The sequence below is a fragment of the Triticum dicoccoides genome, chromosome 1B, assembly GCF_002162155.2.
Source record: "Triticum dicoccoides isolate Atlit2015 ecotype Zavitan chromosome 1B, WEW_v2.0, whole genome shotgun sequence".
NCBI lineage: Eukaryota > Viridiplantae > Streptophyta > Magnoliopsida > Poales > Poaceae > Triticum > Triticum dicoccoides.
The window spans coordinates 186003525-186022757 of NC_041381.1; the positions used below are offsets into that span (position 1 = coordinate 186003525).

Genomic DNA, 19233 nt, shown 5'->3' on the forward strand with positions numbered 1-19233 from the left:
GGCGGCGGGGCGAGCACGCGGGCCGAGGCCGCGGCGCACGGCGGAGGCGACGTGGCGGGCACCGATTGGACGAGGGGGCGCGGGGCGGACGTGTCCGGCCGTCGGCGGACGTGTCTGGCGGCGGAGAGGCAAAAGCTAGGGTTTCGGGGGGAGAATTCATCCGCAAATTTCGGGGGGAGTTGCTTATTTATAAATTTTGGGAGCTAGGAGAGTCCAAATGAGGAGCGGTTTTCGCCCACACGATCGTGATCGAACGACCGAGAGCATGGAGAGGAGTTTGCTGGGTTTTGGGCCACTTTGGAGGGGGTGTTGGGCTGCAACACAAAGAGGGCTTTTACGGTTACCCGGTTAACCGTTGGAGTACCAAACGACCTCCAAATGGCACAAAACTTGACAGGCGGTCTACCGGTGCTATACCAAGGCCGCTTGGCAAACCTCGGGCCATTCCGAGAAAGTTTAACACCGCTCACAACGAGAGACAAAAGGGGGACGCCGGAGGGCATAGGAGTGCCGGATTGCAAAACAGACAACGGGGAAAATGCTCGGATGCATGAGACGAACATGTATGCAAAATGAGATGCACATGATGACATGATAAAATTCAACACGCAAGCAAATGACATGGCAACGACGGCAAATAACTGACGGACACCTGGCGCATCGAATCTGGGGCGTTACAACTGCGAGGAAAATGTGTTCGTCTACCGTCCTCCTCACAGGGAACCTTCGCCACATAAGTGACTAGCACCCTTGGTTTTCAAGCGAGAGGTCTTGGGTTCGAGTCTGAGGAACTCTCAATTTTGTCCTCCTTCCTTCCTCGCAAAAAAAGGGAAAGAAAATCAAAGACTTGGGAAGGCATACAGAACAAGCTAGTGTACCAGTAAAGAGACGTTGCCGAGTTTTAGAAAAAAGAAAGACGTGCTCCTGTAGCTAGTTCGAATCCAAACCTAGACTATGACTATATATGGTGCTATGCTACTCTGCAAGTAATGAAACTGACATATCCAACATTCGCTTCTCCTCTTCTCTACTTACTCTGCCTAGCATCAGAAGCTCTCACCGCAGCAACCATGTCCGCTTGCTGCTCGTCCACCTGCTCTTTAGTAGGCAACAACTAGATATGCGCCAAGTCGCCACCCATACCATCGCCTGTGGGTCTCATCACACCTCCATCGGCACGCGCACCGCAGCCGATTGCTCGTCGCAACCCGCTTCCATTGGTGTGGTGCCACTACTGCAATTCACGCAGAGTCATCCGTCGCGTCTCAACCACAATCCGCAACCCTGGCCGAGTCTTCTACAAATGCCCGAATCATGGGGTAATAATATGTTTAAGTGTTGTTCTGCTGCTTTCAGTTGCTGATTTTTTTTAATAGTTTGGTTGATGATCTTCCAATTTGATTCGTGCAGAAAAGGGAAGATTCGTGTGATTTGTATTTCTGGGAAGTTGCTGATGTTGGGGAATGCAACTACGCTGACTATTTGGTTAGCAGAGGAATCCCAATACCAGTAGGTTGGGGTGTTGGACAAGTAACTGAAGGAACGGCAGAAGAGGAAGATGCAGAGCAGAAGATTAAAGATGCAATTCCTCTGATCATGGCCAAGCAACAGCTGCTGAACGTCCTTGACATCAATGAGGAGATGAAAGAGCTTATGAAGATAATAGGCAAAATCAATGTGCTCTATAGGATGATTGTCTATTTATTTGCAGTGTATGTAGCACTCGTGATGTATTCAGTGGCAACGACATGAGCACTTTCCTGAAACTAGTAATGAATGGAACCTGTGTAGCAGGCTGGGCATAGTGTTGTGAACATCTAATGATTTCTATTAACGGAAATCAGGGGGTATCCCATTTTGCTCATATAAATAAATAAATAGCAGAGGCCCTGTCGGGTCAACTTTGTTCTCATTCAAAGACGTCGAGCAAATTGCAGTCCAACAGCAAACTATGTCATCAAATTCAAGTTTCACAGTCAAATATGAGTACAAGTAAACAACAATGTCATCATGTTTTGGTTGTCATACAATCACCAAACACAAATCAGCATACATAACAAGTGATGTTCTCACAGCAAAATACTAAACAACATGTTCATCAGGTTTCAGTTGTCATAGCAAACACAATTTCGCATAGTAGACAAAAAAACGTCTTCTGACAGGCAAATACGACAAAAGCAATGTAATAATCATCCGCACCAGCAGCGTCAACATCTTCGCCATGTGTATCAGTCTGAATCGTAATTCCCCATGGTGTCATCTTCTTCTTCGTCCTCAACGTCCACGAATGTTGGCTTCTTCTTGATCAACTCTTGTATGTCCACAGCACGACAGGCAATCTTTTCGCTGACGTCATTGACATGATGGTTCTCAAAGATATTAGGAACATCTGTGTTATCTTGTACATCAGGAGCAGTGTAAGCATCATCTTGTTGTGCAACTTCATTAAACGAATTCCTCTGCTCAAACCTTTGCAATACTCTCCAGTCATCGCTATGGGCAAATGTGTCTTCCAAGAAAAATATATGTGTTGCTTGATTTGCCAAAATAAAAGGCTCGTTGGTCTGGTACACCGCCTTGACATTGATGGATTTGAAATAATCATCAGCTCTGGGTTTTGCGATCCTGGAAAACAGGTTATACCTATGACAGCACAACAGAACCACACACCGATGATCCTCGAAACTGGAGATATACTGCAACTGAACAATGTCTGTTATGTTAGCATACATTTCAGTTGTCTCTTTGTCATACGTATTCGTGCTCATGATGGCACTATTTTGTGTCTTCCTGCCTTCGTCTCGTGCAAGGGTGTCGTAGTCCACATCTCCAACAATGCAAGATTCATAATGTCTTACCCGAGTATCAGGACCCATTGCTAGTGAGTAAAGGGCATCATCAACTGCGTGCCCATGCTCCCACATTTTCTGAACCTATGGTTAGAAAATAGACAAGCTGATCATCTTGTGTGCTCAGTATATTAAAAAAACTGACAGTGCACTTCAAAAGCTTACATGGTTCTTGAACCATTTCGCAAATCCTGCCATAACCGGTTTGTCAATGTTTCGTGGATTTTGCGGCAGTAACTCCTCTTTGTAGATGCTACACAACATAGTGATCGCGTCAAACATCTAAATATATAAGAATGTGCTGTAAGTTTAGTAGATTACGATGTATAAGCTGCAGTACTACACTTACTTGATATAAGGTAGTATCTCAGGACAGTTATTCAACACATACCAAACCATTTTGTCCAAATCTTTAGGTTTATCCTCTTGTCGACTCTTCCCTGTAACTCGAACAGAATAATCGAAAACATTGAGCCCGAGATTGTCTTCACCCACCTCTTTGCTAAGCTGATCAGCTGTTTCAATGTATTTTGAGCAGAATGTCAAGGCTTCTGTAGCAATGTAGGCCTCTGCAATGGAACCCTTGGGTCTAGCTCTGTTCCTAACATAGCCCTTGAAAGTGCCTAGCCGCCTTTCAATAGGGTACATCCAGCCATACTGTACTAGACCTCTAAGTAGTGCCTCATCAGGTAGATGAATAGCCAAATGCACCATCACATCAAAGAAGGATGGAGGATATATCTTCTCAAGGTCGTATAGGATAGTTGGTATCTTGTCTCTAAGACCCTCCAAAGCATCTATCCTGATACTGCAGAGTTCCCTGAAGAATTGTCTCAACTCTGCAACTGCTCTGTATAAGTCAGGGCGGCCCAATCCTCTAAGGATAATAGGTAAAACCCTTTGAAGTAGGACATGTCAGTCATGAGTTTTCAACCCTTGTACCTTGTTTCCATCTGCACTAACTCCCCTTTCAGGGTTGGAAGCAAATCCATGTGGGAATCTCACACGTGACAGGACCTCGCAGAATTCTTTTCTTTTTACCTTGTCCAAGACGTACACAGCTGGTGCCATATCCCTTGGTTTACCTTGATCTTGCACCTACAAATCCTTTCTGATACCCAGGTGCGTCAAATCAATCCTAGATTTTAAGGTATCTTTCGTCTTGCCTTCAATGTTAAGAAGTGTGCCAATAATGTTGTCACATATATTTTTCTCTATGTGCATCACATCAAGATTATGCCGCAATCCAAATCTTTCCAATACTCCAAGTCCCACAAAGTGGACCTGTGGGTAAACAATAATCTTTCTTCTACCGTGCCATGCTTCCTTTTCCCGCTACCATTACCAAGATGGTTTCCTGGTGTAATATGCCTGGCCTTCTCTAATTCCACTTGCAACTCCTCGGCGGTGAGCCTCTTTGGCGCATCACGGTTTTCATGCTTTGCATTGAACACATGTCTTCGGTATTTTCTAGGATGCGGCTTGTCCTTGGCAAGGAAATGACGGTGTCCAATGTAAGAGATCTTGCTAAGTATTGCGTATGACAGTGGATTCCTGTCACAGCGAACACATGCATTGTAACCATGTGTCGTTCGCCCTGACATAGTGCCCAAAGCCGGATAATCATGGATGCACCAAATTACAACAACACGCAGAAAGAAATCAGCTGGTGGGATGCTATATAGGTCTCGAGTGAGAACACCCTTCCATAGATATTGAAGTTCCTCCACAAGAGGCTCCATGAACAAATCGAAATCCTTTCCAGGACTTTTTGACCTGGGATGAGCAAGGCCATCATGTAGTTTGATTCTTTGGTCCAGACATTTGGAGGCATGTTGTAAGGGATAACAAGCACTGGCCACATGCTATATGTGGCGCTCTGGTGGCCAAATGGGTTAAATCCATCTGAAGCTAAGCCAATTCTAATGTTTCTCGGGTCAGCAGCAAACTCTTTGTGTTTATCATTGAAGCTTTTCCACTCACTACCATGAGATGGATGGCTCATTACATTCTGATCTCTATACTCCTGGTTCCTAGAATGCCATAGTACATCCTCTCTTGTTTCAGCATCATGAAACAACCTATGCAATCTTGGTGTAATTGGAAAATGTCTCGGAACATTATGAGGAATCCTCTTCACAGCATCACCATCTTTCCATCTTGATGATTTGCATTTCGGGCATTCACTTAAGTTGGCATAATCCTTCCAGAATAGAACACAATTTTTCTTACAAACATGGATCATAGCATATCCAATTCCAACTGCACGAAGGAAATTCTTCATTTTACTGTAGGTGTGTGGCAGCTCAGACGCATCTAGGAAAGATTTGCGGAAAGCAGCCAACATCGCATCAAATGATTTGTTAGTCATCCACTCAGATGTCTTCACCTGAAGAAAGGTGACCATAGCTGAGAATACTGACATCTTATTTCCTAGGGTGACAACAACGTTGCATTGTTCCAACATGCGGGCCCACCGTTTTTCTTCTGCAGGTGAACGTTCACGGAATGCACAAGCATTTCGTAGCATTGTTTCAATGTTGGTCAAACTCACTGGCTCCGCCACCACCACCTCCTCCTCCTCTTCCACCTGAGCATCAGGCAGATCAAGATGGTGATATGCTGCTTCCACATAGTCAATAACATTGACGTTCACAGCTTCACCATGATGAACCCACCTAGTATATGTGACCGACATCCCATACAAGTGTAGATGATTTTGCACAGTTGACTGGGGTCTTGTAACTGAATTCATACAACTGCTACACGGGCAAAGCACATGATTTCAGACCACCGTACTCAGCTCTGATAAAGTTCATGAAGTTTTCAACCCCCTCGACATATGCAATGGAGAATCTTCGAGCAGAAGTTATCCAAGTCCTGTCCATCTGTAAGACATACAAATTAGTTCTTCTACTAGATATTACAGGAAAAACATATATGCTTTTTTATGAAGTCCAAAAAAAATACCTAGGTCGATGTCTAAAGCTATGGCAAGATATTTGGACGAGCAGATCTAAGTAACAAAATATATGTAAAGCTAATTCAGCAAACAAATTTGAGTGCTAAATTATGGCAGGCTGTTTCAGCAGTCAATGAGGCCGAGCACACAGACATCAAACTATCGAAGGCCATCGCAGCAACAAAGATCGAGTATAAAACGGTGTAGAGCTATTTCACCTAATAGATTGGCTACTAGACTATGGCAATCTACGTCACAATAAATATATGGCAGGATATTTTAGCAACTAATCGGCCTTGGCATGCCATCTCAGCTAAGCAGATTGAGTGCAGAACAGGGAAAGGAAGCTTCTTAAGCAGAGTGTACTGACAGTAAAGTACTTCGGCAAACAGTGAGATTAATAGTGTCAATCAGCTAACATTCAGCGCTACACCGACATGAACGGGGCATCACTCTAGAATGCACGTACCGTGGGAGAATCTAACCGTCGTGCGTCTCCACACGAACATCGTCAGTGTTGGCGGCGCTGACCGTCGTGCGCCTCCACAAGAACGTAGCCAGAGGTGGTGGCACGGCTAGAGGACGGCAGTCTACGAGAGCGTACTGTGGGAGCGAGAGGATCGCCGTGCATCCCCTTAACGAACCGCGGCGCTGACGTATCGGCGCGGCGGGGAGGGCGGCTTTGGCGGAGCGAATGGAGTGGAGGGGGGACGGGGGGAGGGGAGTTTGGGGAATATTTAGCCGAAGGGCGGTTGAATCGGATTTGGTGGGAATTTTTGTGTGTGGGGGGGAGTATTTTTGCGCAGTGGGCGGGGGGAGTTTGGCGCATGGACTGTTTCTCCAAGTGCAATCCCACGTGTTAGTGAAGAGGCAAGCCGAAGCGTGTTCCGTTTGCGTGAGCCGTGTGCAGGACCGAATGTGTGTGGGGTGCAATGCGACCGCGACAGGAGTGCTGTGAGTGTACCACCTATTTTCCTTTTAAACTAGGTGCTTCGCCCCCTCAAAAAAAATTGTTGCTTCGCGCGATCCATCGATACTACTACTAGTAATCCGGTAATCCCAACTAAAATGGCGCGGACGGGTCTTTTCCCGCACGATATGCTGGGAGGTTGGCTTAGTTGGGTTTTTTAGATTTGTCTCAGTTCAATAAAAAGCAGAGTTGGTGATGATGGTGTGCCTATAATCCTGCAATATAGGTCGTCCGATCTATATCTAACGGATAGGAAGGAAACTATGACAATTTACCCGCACTCCTCTCCACATTTGCAGATAAGGCTTTCCCTCGTTCATCCTATTCTCCCACAAGATCTTGATCTTCCGAACGCACGGGCATCTTGCTAGTACTCCTACAATATGTATATTATTGTGAAAGTTCATATACACCGGCCAAGATTAATTTAAACACGACAGATTTTCATTACATTTCGAACTTTCATAGGACAGAAAAATAAAAGAAACCCGACCCTAAACCTATTCTATGGCGGAGACCGACGTCCTCCATCTGCGATCTCTATGTACGGGGGCGGGGTTCAAGACCCGTGAAGTGAAGGAGCGGTCTCCGACGAGGAAGAGTAGAACACGGGATACGGACCGGCCAGTTGGCACACCATGCCCTGCCGCCTCCCATGCCCTACTCATCCTCAGAGGACTCCCCGACCTCGGTGGTGCCGGACGTTGGACGGCGGCAAGTAGGACGCGTGGCTGACGGTGCTCCCGTCGTCGGCCGCCAGCGTGGCCACCGCTTGTGCGGTCGCGTCCGTGTCCGGCTACGCCGCTATTGCGTCGTGAGAGGCGACTTGAGCGAGGGCGGCGACCTCGAGCTTCATCCCCGAAGACAAGCTCTCCCGCAGAGCGTTCGCACTTGCAGTCATGGTGCATGTGGTGCCAGGTAGGAGGACGATGCGCTATGGTGTGGACGTTAGTTGGGCGTTACCGCTTTAAGTAGCGCATTCCAGTGAGGCCAAGCGTCCGAGTGCGTCATTAAGTCGCCAGAGTTGGTTCCTCGGGCACCGAGCCTCTTAACGACGACATACGAACAGACGGCATGAATGCGGGCAGCTGGCGCCGGCTGGGAACACACCGCGCGACGGCGCGAGGGACGAGGGCTTTGGTGTGCCAGGGTAGTCAGCTGCGGTCATGGCAACGTTGGAGATGCCCTTTTCTCAAATGCGATCCCCGCATGTCATTGAAAAAGCAAGACAACCCGGCATGGTCTCAGGTCTAGAGGATGCAGTTGGCCGCGCTACACCACTCCGCGGACGCGTCGCGGTGCCCCCTGCATCCTCGACGAGCCGGGTGTTGGGGTGTGTTTGGATTGTGTCCAAAGTGCACCTTACCAAAATTTTGGTCATGACCCAAAGATTGCTCTTTGTTTGGATGGTTGCCATTTCTTTGGCATGCCAATGAACTCTAGCCAACTCTAGTTCATTTTTCTTGCCAATGTCGGCCAAATCATGGGCACCCAATACCTCAACCAAAATTTTGGCTACCCAATGCTTTGATGGGGCAACCTTGGGCACAAACCAAACATACCGTTGGTCGTGCCACAACACTAACGCCACCCTCGGCACACTGAAACCAACCGTGTCTAGCAACGATATAAGCGTGTCGCTCACCGTGGTCGCCGTGTCCAGAGGCGGTGCTGGAGCTGCGCCCCGTTGTTGGCCCCAACGACCCACATGAACGGTTGTCGGTGGCGAGGAGGTCGTGCGCCAGCTCCTCCATTGGACTAGTCTATGCTACGTCGTCCCGACGGGTGTGCCCCACATGTCGGTTTCCCTGTTTTCCCGGCCATATTCGAGCGCCAGTGCTCCGCGTTGCACATTAGGCCTTTCACTATGTAGGCCAAGCGAGACAACTTATTGTTTATTTGAGCCGTTCAAGTGTAATCATGTGGCGTTTGCTTATTTCTCATTGCTCTCCAACCCTCTTCTCCATTGATCATGTCGCCCTCCAGTCGAGTCCATCCTCCCGCATGCCTCATTTGAACATTCCGCCGAGTAGCATTCTAATGTACCCACCCTAGTCCTCTTTCAATAGATCTCCGGACCCTGAGATGAAATCGAGAGGGAACGAGTGGGGGAACGTGATAGCTAAGGCGGATTCAAAATTTTGAACCGGTGATCATAGCATCCGCAAATCATATATAAAGCGTATTCAATGTTCGTTTCGTTTTTGAACATACAATATACTCCCTCCTATCCTTTCTAGTTTACATATAAGTTTTATGTGTAGTCAAAGTATCTCTACTATGATCAAAAAGGTATCAACATTCAACAACGCCCAATCAATATTGTTAGATTCGTACGTACTCCTAGATTTGTACTCGAGATGGTTTCCAATTTGACTATTGACAAGATTAATAGTACATGAGATGTATAATGTGAAAATTATATCATTGGTAATTCCTTTCACATACGAAATTGACCATATGCTTTGTGTAAGTTGCATGTCATATATTATTACTCTAACATTTGGTCAAAGTTAGCCTCGAAAAACGCATTAGACCCTGTATGCTTTGTGTAAGTTGCATGTCATATATTATTGCTCTAACATTTGTGTAAGTTGCATGTCATATATTATTACTGTAACATTTGGTTAAAGTAGTATAGTGGAAGTGGATCCTTTGACGTAGGTATCCCTGCCTTACCCTCCCTTTCGGTCACTTACTGGCGGACCCCATGCTTGCTAGACCCCGCATGTCAGTTACTCAATGGGTTCGGCCACGTTAGGGGATCCTCATCCATAGTATACTCCTCTGTTTTTGTTTACTCCGCATAAAATGGAGGGAGTGGTGGTATAATAAATGACGCGGGCGGGGAGGGGGAGGGACGTCGGTTTGCTCTCAACTGCGGTCCCACAAGCGAGCGAAAACGCAAGACGAAGCGCATTCCATTCGGTGAGCGATGAGGGTCCAGCATGCCGGGCTGCAACGCGAACGCGACAAGAGTGATGTACAGTCAAAACCGATTGACCGGTCGTCACCGGAACCACTATTCACACCAGAACCTTCGCTGCTCGACCTACGCCAGCCACTGCCCTAAAACCACACCAAATCTCCAGCCATTCCCCCACCTTTCGATCCCCTAGCCCGCATCAAGCGTCCCCTAGTTCGCAGGAAAGCCATGGTGCGCTGCAAGATCACTTACCACAAGATGCTGACGCCGGAGCGCCGCGCAGAAATCGCGGCGGCGGTCAGCGCCACAGACCTCCGTTCCCAAGCTCGCTTTGCGGCGGGCCAATCCCCGAGTTCTCTGGAGCCAAGCTACGAGGAGGAGGAAGCCGATCCAATGTTCACTGCGGAGGTCGTGGCGCAGAAGGCCCCCGATGGGTATGAGACGATGGACGTCGACTTCCTGCCAACGTCCGAGTCCCCCATGGTGCAGGCGGACCAGTGGTTCAACATGGCGATACTAAAGGAGGACCGGGAGGCAGAGGCTCAACTCGACACAGAGCGCGCACATGCCACTACCATCGAGGCTCTCCTGCAGGCGGAACCGGATGTCGTGGTGTGAACCGGGCGGCGGAGGCTCAACTTGAGGCAGAGCACGCGGATGCCGCTGCCATCGAGGCCCTCCTGTAGGTGAAACCGGACGTCCTGGACATGAACTGGGCGGCAGAGGCTCGACTCGACGCAGAGCGTGCGGATGCTGCTCTCATCGACGCCCTCCTGCAAGCGGAACCGGATGTCCTGGACTTGAACCGGGCGGCAGAGGCTCGACTTGACGTGGAGCGCGCGGATGCCGCTGCCAGCGAGGCCCTCCTGCAGGCGGAACCGTACGTCCTCGACTTGAACCGGGCTGTGCTCTCGTCCGTGCAGAGCGCCCGCACGCTCCGCTTGAATGAGTAGCTGGAGGCCGAGGACAACCACGATGCGGAGACACACGTCGGCAGCGACGACTGGTTCGCGCCGACAGCCAAAGACGACAAGGCCGTCTCTTTCCGCGAGCTGTGATAGTTTTTCTTGTTGTTGTTTTTATGGATCTTTTGCTGTGTAAAAATATACTATATTTGTTATCCAAGTCGCCTGACTTGGGTCAGTCTACCATTTCAGGCGATTGGATGAATATCCTACGTCTCCTAACCCTTCTTTCCTTCTTCCTCACCTCTTCTTCTTCCCCAACAGACCACCGCATGGGCCGTATGGATACTCCCCAACATGTGGTTGGATAAACATACTCTATGAACGAAAATTATGTGTCAGCGATAGGATGGCTGAGTTTGGTTTGTTCACATGCGACATCACATGTCAGTGAGGGTGCATTCCCTTGGTTGGGTTTGCGGCGTGCAGGAGCGACTGTGTGAGGGTGCGGTGCGACCGCGGTGTGCAGGAGCGACTGTGTGAGGGTGTGGTGCGACCTCGACAGCTGTGCGCAAGTGTACCTCCTTCTCATATTGAAAACTTTAGGCAAGCTTGGCAAAAATGTGTGGCCAAATTTGGTAATGCAAGGCCTAGACCCAAACAGGATAAGTATGTACGTACTAGGAGTACTACCTCGGTCCTGGTTTATTGGTCCTCATTATATTTCGTGCTAAATTTTGACTACAAATTTAACTAAAAAAATGTTCATGCATGTTATACATAATTATATCATTGAAAACTACATTCGAATACGAATCTAACGATGCATTTTTTGTTGACATGCATTAACATTTTATAAGTTAAATTTTAAGTCAAAATTTGACACAGAATACAATGAGGACCAATAAACCAGGACGGAGGTAGTACTAGTGTTAAAAAAGAAAGGCGGAGTTTTCCTTCGCGGGATTTAATCGAGACAAATTCTCGTTTCACGTGTCAATTAATGCGTATTTTTTTCTCGAAAGACCAAAGAGCTAACCATCTCACTCCTCATCGCTTGATTAATGCAGCGCGGTGCAAACCAACCTTCTCACTTTCGCATGCATGTAGGGGATATTAATGTCCTTGGTTGCTAACCCCATCAATTTTGCCTCGATTAGTGTTAGTGGCCCTTTGCAAATTGTAATTGTGATATACTAGCCTTGTGTACAAAAAATGGAGGTAGTAACTATATTTGACTTCCTTCCCCATTGCGGTGACATCAACGATATTTTTTTTTGTGGTTTGGCGAAGTGCATTCGACGGAGAACACCATTGAGGGAGACCACGGTATGTCATTTGCAAGTGCCACCTGCAAGCTGAGACAAACGCCTTATTTGCATCCAGGAAGTCCTTTACTAGTAGTACTCCTACTAGGAGTACTAGTGCGGTGAGATGGTTTCTTGAAGAAGACGATGGAGAAGCGGAGTCAGCGAAGAGTGAAATGATGGTTGCTTCGTCCGTGCTTTGTGATTTGATGCCTCACTGCTTTGTGATTTGTGATAGTAGGGATAGGGGAGTAGACTCTGTGCTCTATACTGTACTACATGCGACCAAGCATGGGAGAAAGAGGAGAGACGTTGCATTTTTCTATTCCTTCAATCAATCAATCAGGGAGCTTCGGTTCCATCCTTTTGGCTTTGGCAACACCGTCCACAATGGTTCCCACGATGCCAAAAGCTATTTTCACATTTGGCTACACATTGTGGATTCCCTTAATCGTACCACTTGGTTTTGCTCCTGTGTGCTATCTATACAAATCCCAATTATATTGATCTAAAAAATTATAGAATCAAGATTAGTAAGAACGAGGTGATTTTTCCGCGCGGATGGTGGGGGAGGTTTCTTATTTTTGGAGGACGTTGTCCTGGCGGTTTGCTAACATGCGGTCCCACGTGTCAGTGCTTTACCAAGCTGATCCGCATCCCACATGAGGCAGAACAACGGCAGAAGCAACACGTGGTTAAGTTGAAGAAGATGAGGGAGAAGCGGATTCAGCAACGAGTGAAATGATGGTTGCTTCGTCCCTCCAACTTATTTTTTTAGCATTATTACTTCGTCCCTCCAACTTAACTGCGGGAAAGGTGCAGCTTTGTGATTTGACGCCTCAGTGCTCATTACTACGCCGGCGCCATGACTGGGGTGCTTCACCCCGGCTGCACTGCACTGTATTCCGGTATGGCACGTGGACCCGGTAGCTTGATTTCCCGCATGTCGGCGAAAGGGACTAGAAGATTTATGAAAGCGAGCGCTCCACTCTTACGACGGAGGAGTAGACGACACGACGGCCCAGTGAACTATCACTTGTACTATATAGTACTATAGTTTTGCTGTTTCGCATGATCCATCGATACAAACCCGATTAAACAGGAAAGGGCGGGATTTTTCCCACGCGGTAGATGATACTGGCCATACATTTCAAAGGCAATTTTAATGTGTGCAAACTGAATAATTATAAGTAAAAATATGATATCTAGTAAAACTAAAAACACATATGATTTATTGTGTTAGAGTGTAGTAGTAGTGCTGTATTGCATAGTTGTTAGATGTAACATGCGAGAACGTGTAGAGATGTAGTTTTGGAGGGCCTACAGAGAGAAAAGTGTAATACGGTCACCGAACTTCAGAATAAGCTGATTACGGTCACTATATATGTTTTGCGGTGATTATCCGGTCACTTGCTCACAGTTCAACATCGATTGGATTCTGTTGACCGGGCAAATACTCTGCGTGGCGCCATGTTGACTAGTTAAAATGACCACGTTCCTTGTGGGTCCCACCTGCCAGTTCGCATAGGGAAAAGGTTAGATAAACACAAATTTACGCAGGCGCGACAAGGCTCCAACCCGTGCGCGAGAATCACGTAGTTGTGTATGTGTCTGTCAGGGCCTAATGTGTGTGCATGCACGTGTAGGTTGAGCACTTGAGCGTGAGAGTGTGTGTTGGTCGTGTGGTGTACTGGTGTGTCCATGCATGCGTGCGTGTGTGCGTGTGAGTGTTGCGTGCATGCGTGGCTGCGTGTGTACGTGTGCGTATTGCGTGCGTGCGTGGGTGCATGTGTTTGTGTGAGTGTAGCGTGGATGCAGTTCATGTGCATGCGTGCGTGTGTGTATAATCACCACACCAGCTCCTGTGTGTTAAAACAGACGGCTCAGCATACCAATACAAGGCCACCTTGTCTCCTGTGCCCGCGGTCATGACTTCGAACCGCCGTCAAAATATTTTTTTGTCGTTTGTTTTCATTCTTACTAGCAAGATGCCTGTGTGTTGCACGTAACATCAAGATGCATTTGTATGACTTGTTTATATTGTGAGAGAAAATGATGAACGAGGAAAGGCCTTATTTGCAAATGTGGAGAGGTGTGTGGGTACCTTTTTGCAAAATTTCCATAGTTTCTTTCCTATCCATCAGATATAAATCGGACGGCCTATATTGCAGGATGGCAGGCACACCATCATCACCAACTCTGTTTTTTATAAGAGTGTATTTTATGTATTTTATAAGAGTGTATATGTAGAGTAGATACAAGTTGACAGGTGGGCACGATGGTAGTGAGATAATGTGATGTAACACTAGATGTGCCATGTGGAGCGTTTAACTGGTCAACTAGTCATGTCATGAGCAAATACAGAGTTGTACGGTGAGCCCGTGACTGTATAATAACAACTAAACATAAACGGTGACCGTAATGACTGGACTATGAAGTCCAATGTATGTATTGTGCTTTCGCTTCAAATACAATGATCGTCATTGCATATATCGCGAGAGAAAGATGAAACACGCGTGAATTTTCTGGGGGCTTACTTTTAGAGGACCTGGAGATAGTTTTGTGTGCATGCGTGAAAGGGGCGTACAGGGGGGGGTATGCGATGGAGAGAGAGATGCTCTTCGTTTCTCTTTATTATGACTAACTTTGTATATAGTATAAAAATATACAAATTCACATTGCAGAATAAATATCATTGTGGGCACCATGCAATGAAAATTAGCGTTCGTACTCCTCCATATAACTTTGTAATGTTGTATATATGTAGAAACTCTAAAATAATTTTTTGGCCACACTTTATTCAAAAGGAATGTTGTATGTGAGAGAGGGCTTTTTAGATCAATGGGGTACGTGATGTAACATGTGTGAATGTGTAGTTGATGCATTTCGCGGGGCCTAGAGAGGTATGTGTGTGTATTACGTATTCGAGAGAGGCATGGATAGAGGGACCGACAGGGGGGCGTGGGAGAGATAGCACGAGAAATGAGAGTTGTCTAGAGAGAGAGAGAGAGACGAATATGACGTCACGACAAGAGATTCCATTCCCTTGAGTGTGTATATGCAAGGGGGGAGGGAATAGAGGCACCAGGAGAAATTTTCTGTGTGTGTGGTGTTTGTGTTGGTATGTGTGGGTGTGAGAAGATAATGAGACGTGGGGGCAGAGGGTGTGTCACCGCGCGAGGTCCGGTGGGTCGAGGTGAGGCCCTTCGTTCGGTTCCTCCCTGCGCCACATTGGTCAGCCCATGAAAAAGTTAGGAAGACCCATGGATGACTAGTCGTACAAGACAAAGATAGCAGAATTGTGAAGGACTCTGCATCCACTGACAAAGCCGGCTAGGATTTGTAACCCTAGGTTCTCGGACAAAGGTAACCCCTTTATCTCTGATATTACTATTCATCCAACCTAACTTTAAGGGGCATCCTACAGAATGCTCTGCTAGAATCACTACTGGAATCAGGGAATTTGCCGTCTGCCAATTCTTTGCCGTCAGCTAGCGGATGGCAAAGACGGTCTTTGCCATCAGCTACCAAAAAGCTGACGGCAAACAAATGGTGGACGGCAAAGAAGGTCTTTGCCATCTGCCATTTCTTTGCCGTCCGCTGGTTGACGGCAAAGAATCTTTACCGTCCGCTGGCTGATGGCAAAGAGGAAGGTGGCACCCACTAACGAAAAAACTAACGGCCACTTTCTTTGCCGTCTGCTAGCGGACGGCAAAAAGCCCGAAAGCAGACGGTAAAGAAAATAACCTAACGTATCTAATGGCCGCCCCCGGCACCCACCCACCCACGGCCCACACAGCCTCGGGCCCCACCCACGATGCACACACGCCCAACCCACGCGCACACACACCCACGTTGGATCCCATCTCTCTCGTCTTCCTCGATCGCCTTTCTCCACCCCACGCCGCCGCCAGATTTCGGCGATCCCCGCCGTTCCCCACCGCCCAGCTCTCCTCCCCGAGGTCACCTCTCCCTGCTCACCATCTCCACCGACCGGTTTCTCTCCTCGCCCAGGAGAGTCCCGCCTCCTCGCCGCCAAGGCCGTTGCCGCCCGCCGCCTCGAGCGGCTCCGCCTCCTCCTCGAGCGCCGCGCCGTAGACCTCGCCTCCCGCGCCCTCGCCGCCCGCGCTGGCATTAATGCCACCCACGCGCGCCGCCTTGCCGTCGCCCGCGACATCAACTCGACCAACAGCGAGGTCGAGGACGCGCAGCAGAAGGCGGAGGAGTGGGGCCGCTTCTACGAGTCCAAGAGGAAGGAGATGGAGGAGTTCCGGCCGTCATCTCCACAACCTCCATCCACCCCGGCCGCAGCCACTTCTCAACCCCACGAGCAGCCTCCTGGCCTAGTTCCTCGTCACCGTCCTCCTCCCGGTCCCTGTCCACCCCCGCCTCCACCTGGCGGTCCCAGAGGCGACGATTCCCCGTCGCCTCGGCCACCATAGAGCTCTGCGAGGCCGCCACGGGTGGTGGAGACTCCGTCCGCGTCATCGAGACGCCGCAGCCCAACTCAAGTGTTAGCCCCAACTTGATTCTGATGAATTGATGCTTGATTCTGATGGTCATGGTGTGCTGCTTTGCAGGTTAAGTTCAGCATGGAGGTGCCTCCCTTGATATGCAGAGCAGCGGGTTGCACTCGGACCACGCCGGGATCGGGGCTGCGGAAGCCAGGAAGGCCGACCTCATGGCTAAGAAGGCCAAGCTAGACGAGACCCTGGCTGCAGCCCGCCAGTTCAGAGCACTGCTTCGGCAGTAGCTCCAGAAAGCCTTCGCGTCACAGGTTAGGGATCAAAAGGCAGCACAAAACTGACTAGTTATGTGGTACAAGCAAAACAACATTCATTAGCTAGCTCATCAATCGCTTCGGATTAAGGATGCAATGCAAGTGTGGCGGGCTAGTGGACAGTAACATAGTAGTACAAATGTAGTGTTACTTTTAGGCAAATGTTGAGCAAATTTTGAACTAATGGATGAGTTTCGTGGGGCGAAGCGGGCTGCCACTTGCACTCCTCCTACTGATGAAACGAACTTCAAATGACTCTACATGCAGATACATGCTTTTTATTTCAGTCTTGTTTACAGGAGGCCCCGGCGGCGTCGAGCTGCTGTTGCTGCGGGCAAAGCAACGTCGACGTGGTCGGGATGGTTGCAGCCCTTCAAGATTCTCAACGGCAGCGTCTCGGCGCTGATGGCAGAGTCCACGGCGAGCATCGGCGGGTACAGGTTCAGATCATCCATGAATTGGTAGTTATTGGTCATATTTAGTTGCATTTTGGTCAGTCCGGTTGTGGCTATGGAGCACTTATTTTGGTCGTGTGCTAGATCTGTCATGTAGGAGTATTTGGCAATGGATATTTGCTCATATAGAATTTTGATAATCAACTAGGAATTACAATTAGAATCAAAGCAATGCTACTTGTACTCCTTTCATGAAAAAAAGGCTACTAGTAGGACCCTTGTAGGAGACCATCCTCAAGATCGACGAGAAGATGAGGTCTGGACCCTTGTAGGAGACCATCCTCAAGCAGCGCTAGATGTAACTTGAGTGCTTCAAACCCAATCCGTGCTTGCTCCTCTTAATCAACTAGATTATATTAATTAATACTAGCTACTAAACTTCTTGGATTATGTTACCAATTTTGATGATGGGCGTCCAGCTATTATATTAGTAATTTGATTTTGGTAGTACCGTTGAATTTGGTTGCTGCTATTCATTTATGTATGTGAAGGAGTTTGATAATGTGCTCTTTTTTTGTTTGCAAAATGAAGGACGCTACATCCAGGTAGTGGGAATAGTTAGTCCTTGCTATCAATGGTAGTAGCATTTTTCACTGTTGAGTGTGAGGGAATTTGATGATCATCTACTTTTGCCTATCATCTACTTCTGATGTTTTTCATGAAAGTGACACGTGATCTTCCTTTGTTTTTCTTTTAGCTGATAGTATGATAACTGCTTGCTTTGCAGAAGTTATGGTTGTGCTGTTTCTTAGGTAAATAAAGAAACTGAGATTTAGTTTGATTTGGAGCGCCTCTTGTTGTACCACAGTTCCTTCTCTTAGAGCTGTACTTGTACAGTAGGTTTTGGATTGGGAGGGGAAAATGCTCTTCCTTCAGTCTCTGTTGAAGTCAAACCCATCCATGCAAAATATGTACTGTAGTACAATTAATGTAGATGAGTATATATGCCTTGCAGTTTTATCGTGCATGCCATTCAACTAACTTGCTGTTGTCCATGCAGATGGAGTAGGAGGACGAGCGGCAGTAGCAAATCAGCCTGATGATGACGGGGTGCGGAAGGCAATGGTGATCATGCTGATGGCATGAAGAAGGCTGATGACCACAACCTGGACCTTTTGGCATTTAGAGATGGCAAACACAGGCGGCGTGGAGACAACAACCTGTACCACCCACCTCCCTTGCCTTTTTAATTTTGGTTGTGGTGGTTGCATCACCGTCGCGGTCGCAAATCAGTATGTAGTTGTTGTTGCTGCTAGATCCCATGATGCTCACCTAAGCTTGTGGAGTTGGGTCTGGACCGCAGTGTCCATCTAGTAGGTTAGGTGTTGTTGCTGCTAGATCCCATGATGCTCACCTCAGTTTTGTGTTATGTGGAGGCCAACCTTTGTGATCTTATTTGTCAACACTTGTGTGATCTCGTCTTACTTTGTGATACAAGTTGTACGATATATATGTTGTTATGGATGATCTTGTGATATTCTTTTTTTCCTGTGGTCTGTGTTAGATATTTGTGATATATGCATGGGCTATACATATGAATATGAATTGCTGAACATACTGTAAATCAATGATAGAGATGGCAAAGAAGGAGATTTGCCGTCCGTGCATCTGGACACTTTGCCTAGAGCTGCGGACGGAAAAGGCCGGACAAATTTTGCCGTCAGCGGCGGACGGCAAAGGCTGCCGTTAGCCACCTAACGGACTAATAGCATAATTATCGCCGTCTGCTTTCTTTGCCGTCAGCTGCTGATGGCAAAGGTCCCTTTGCCGTCAGCCGCCGAAAGCAGACGGCAAAGTAGCTGTTTGCCGGATCTTACTTTGCCGTCCATGTTTGCCGTCCGCGGCGGACGGCAAAGACCTTTGCCATCCGCCGTTCATGCCTTTGCCGTCCGCCGTGGCAGACGGCAAAGTAGCTGATTCCTGTAGTGAATCATACTCATCGATTAGGAAGAGAGGTGTGAGACAATGCGTGAGAGACAGGCGTAAAGATAATGTGCGTACATGAGACACGTAGGCAGGTCCATGTATATAGAAAGGGTCGATGAGGATTGTGCGTGTGTATGTTTGCGAGAGAGAAGA

General features: G+C 47.9%; 1 long non-coding RNA gene across 2 annotated transcripts; it reads left to right on the plus strand.

Moving 5' to 3' along the window:
* Positions 1–16356: 16356 nt before the first annotated feature.
* LOC119327375 lies at positions 16357–18638 on the plus strand. Of its 2 annotated transcripts, none has more exons than XR_005158491.1 (3): positions 16357–16696; positions 16987–17139; positions 18155–18638. It is a non-coding gene; the product is annotated as an uncharacterized LOC119327375 (long non-coding RNA). The 2 variants fall into 2 exon arrangements; XR_005158490.1 differs by having other exon boundaries at positions 16999–17139.
* The last annotated feature ends 595 nt before the right edge of the window (positions 18639–19233 follow it).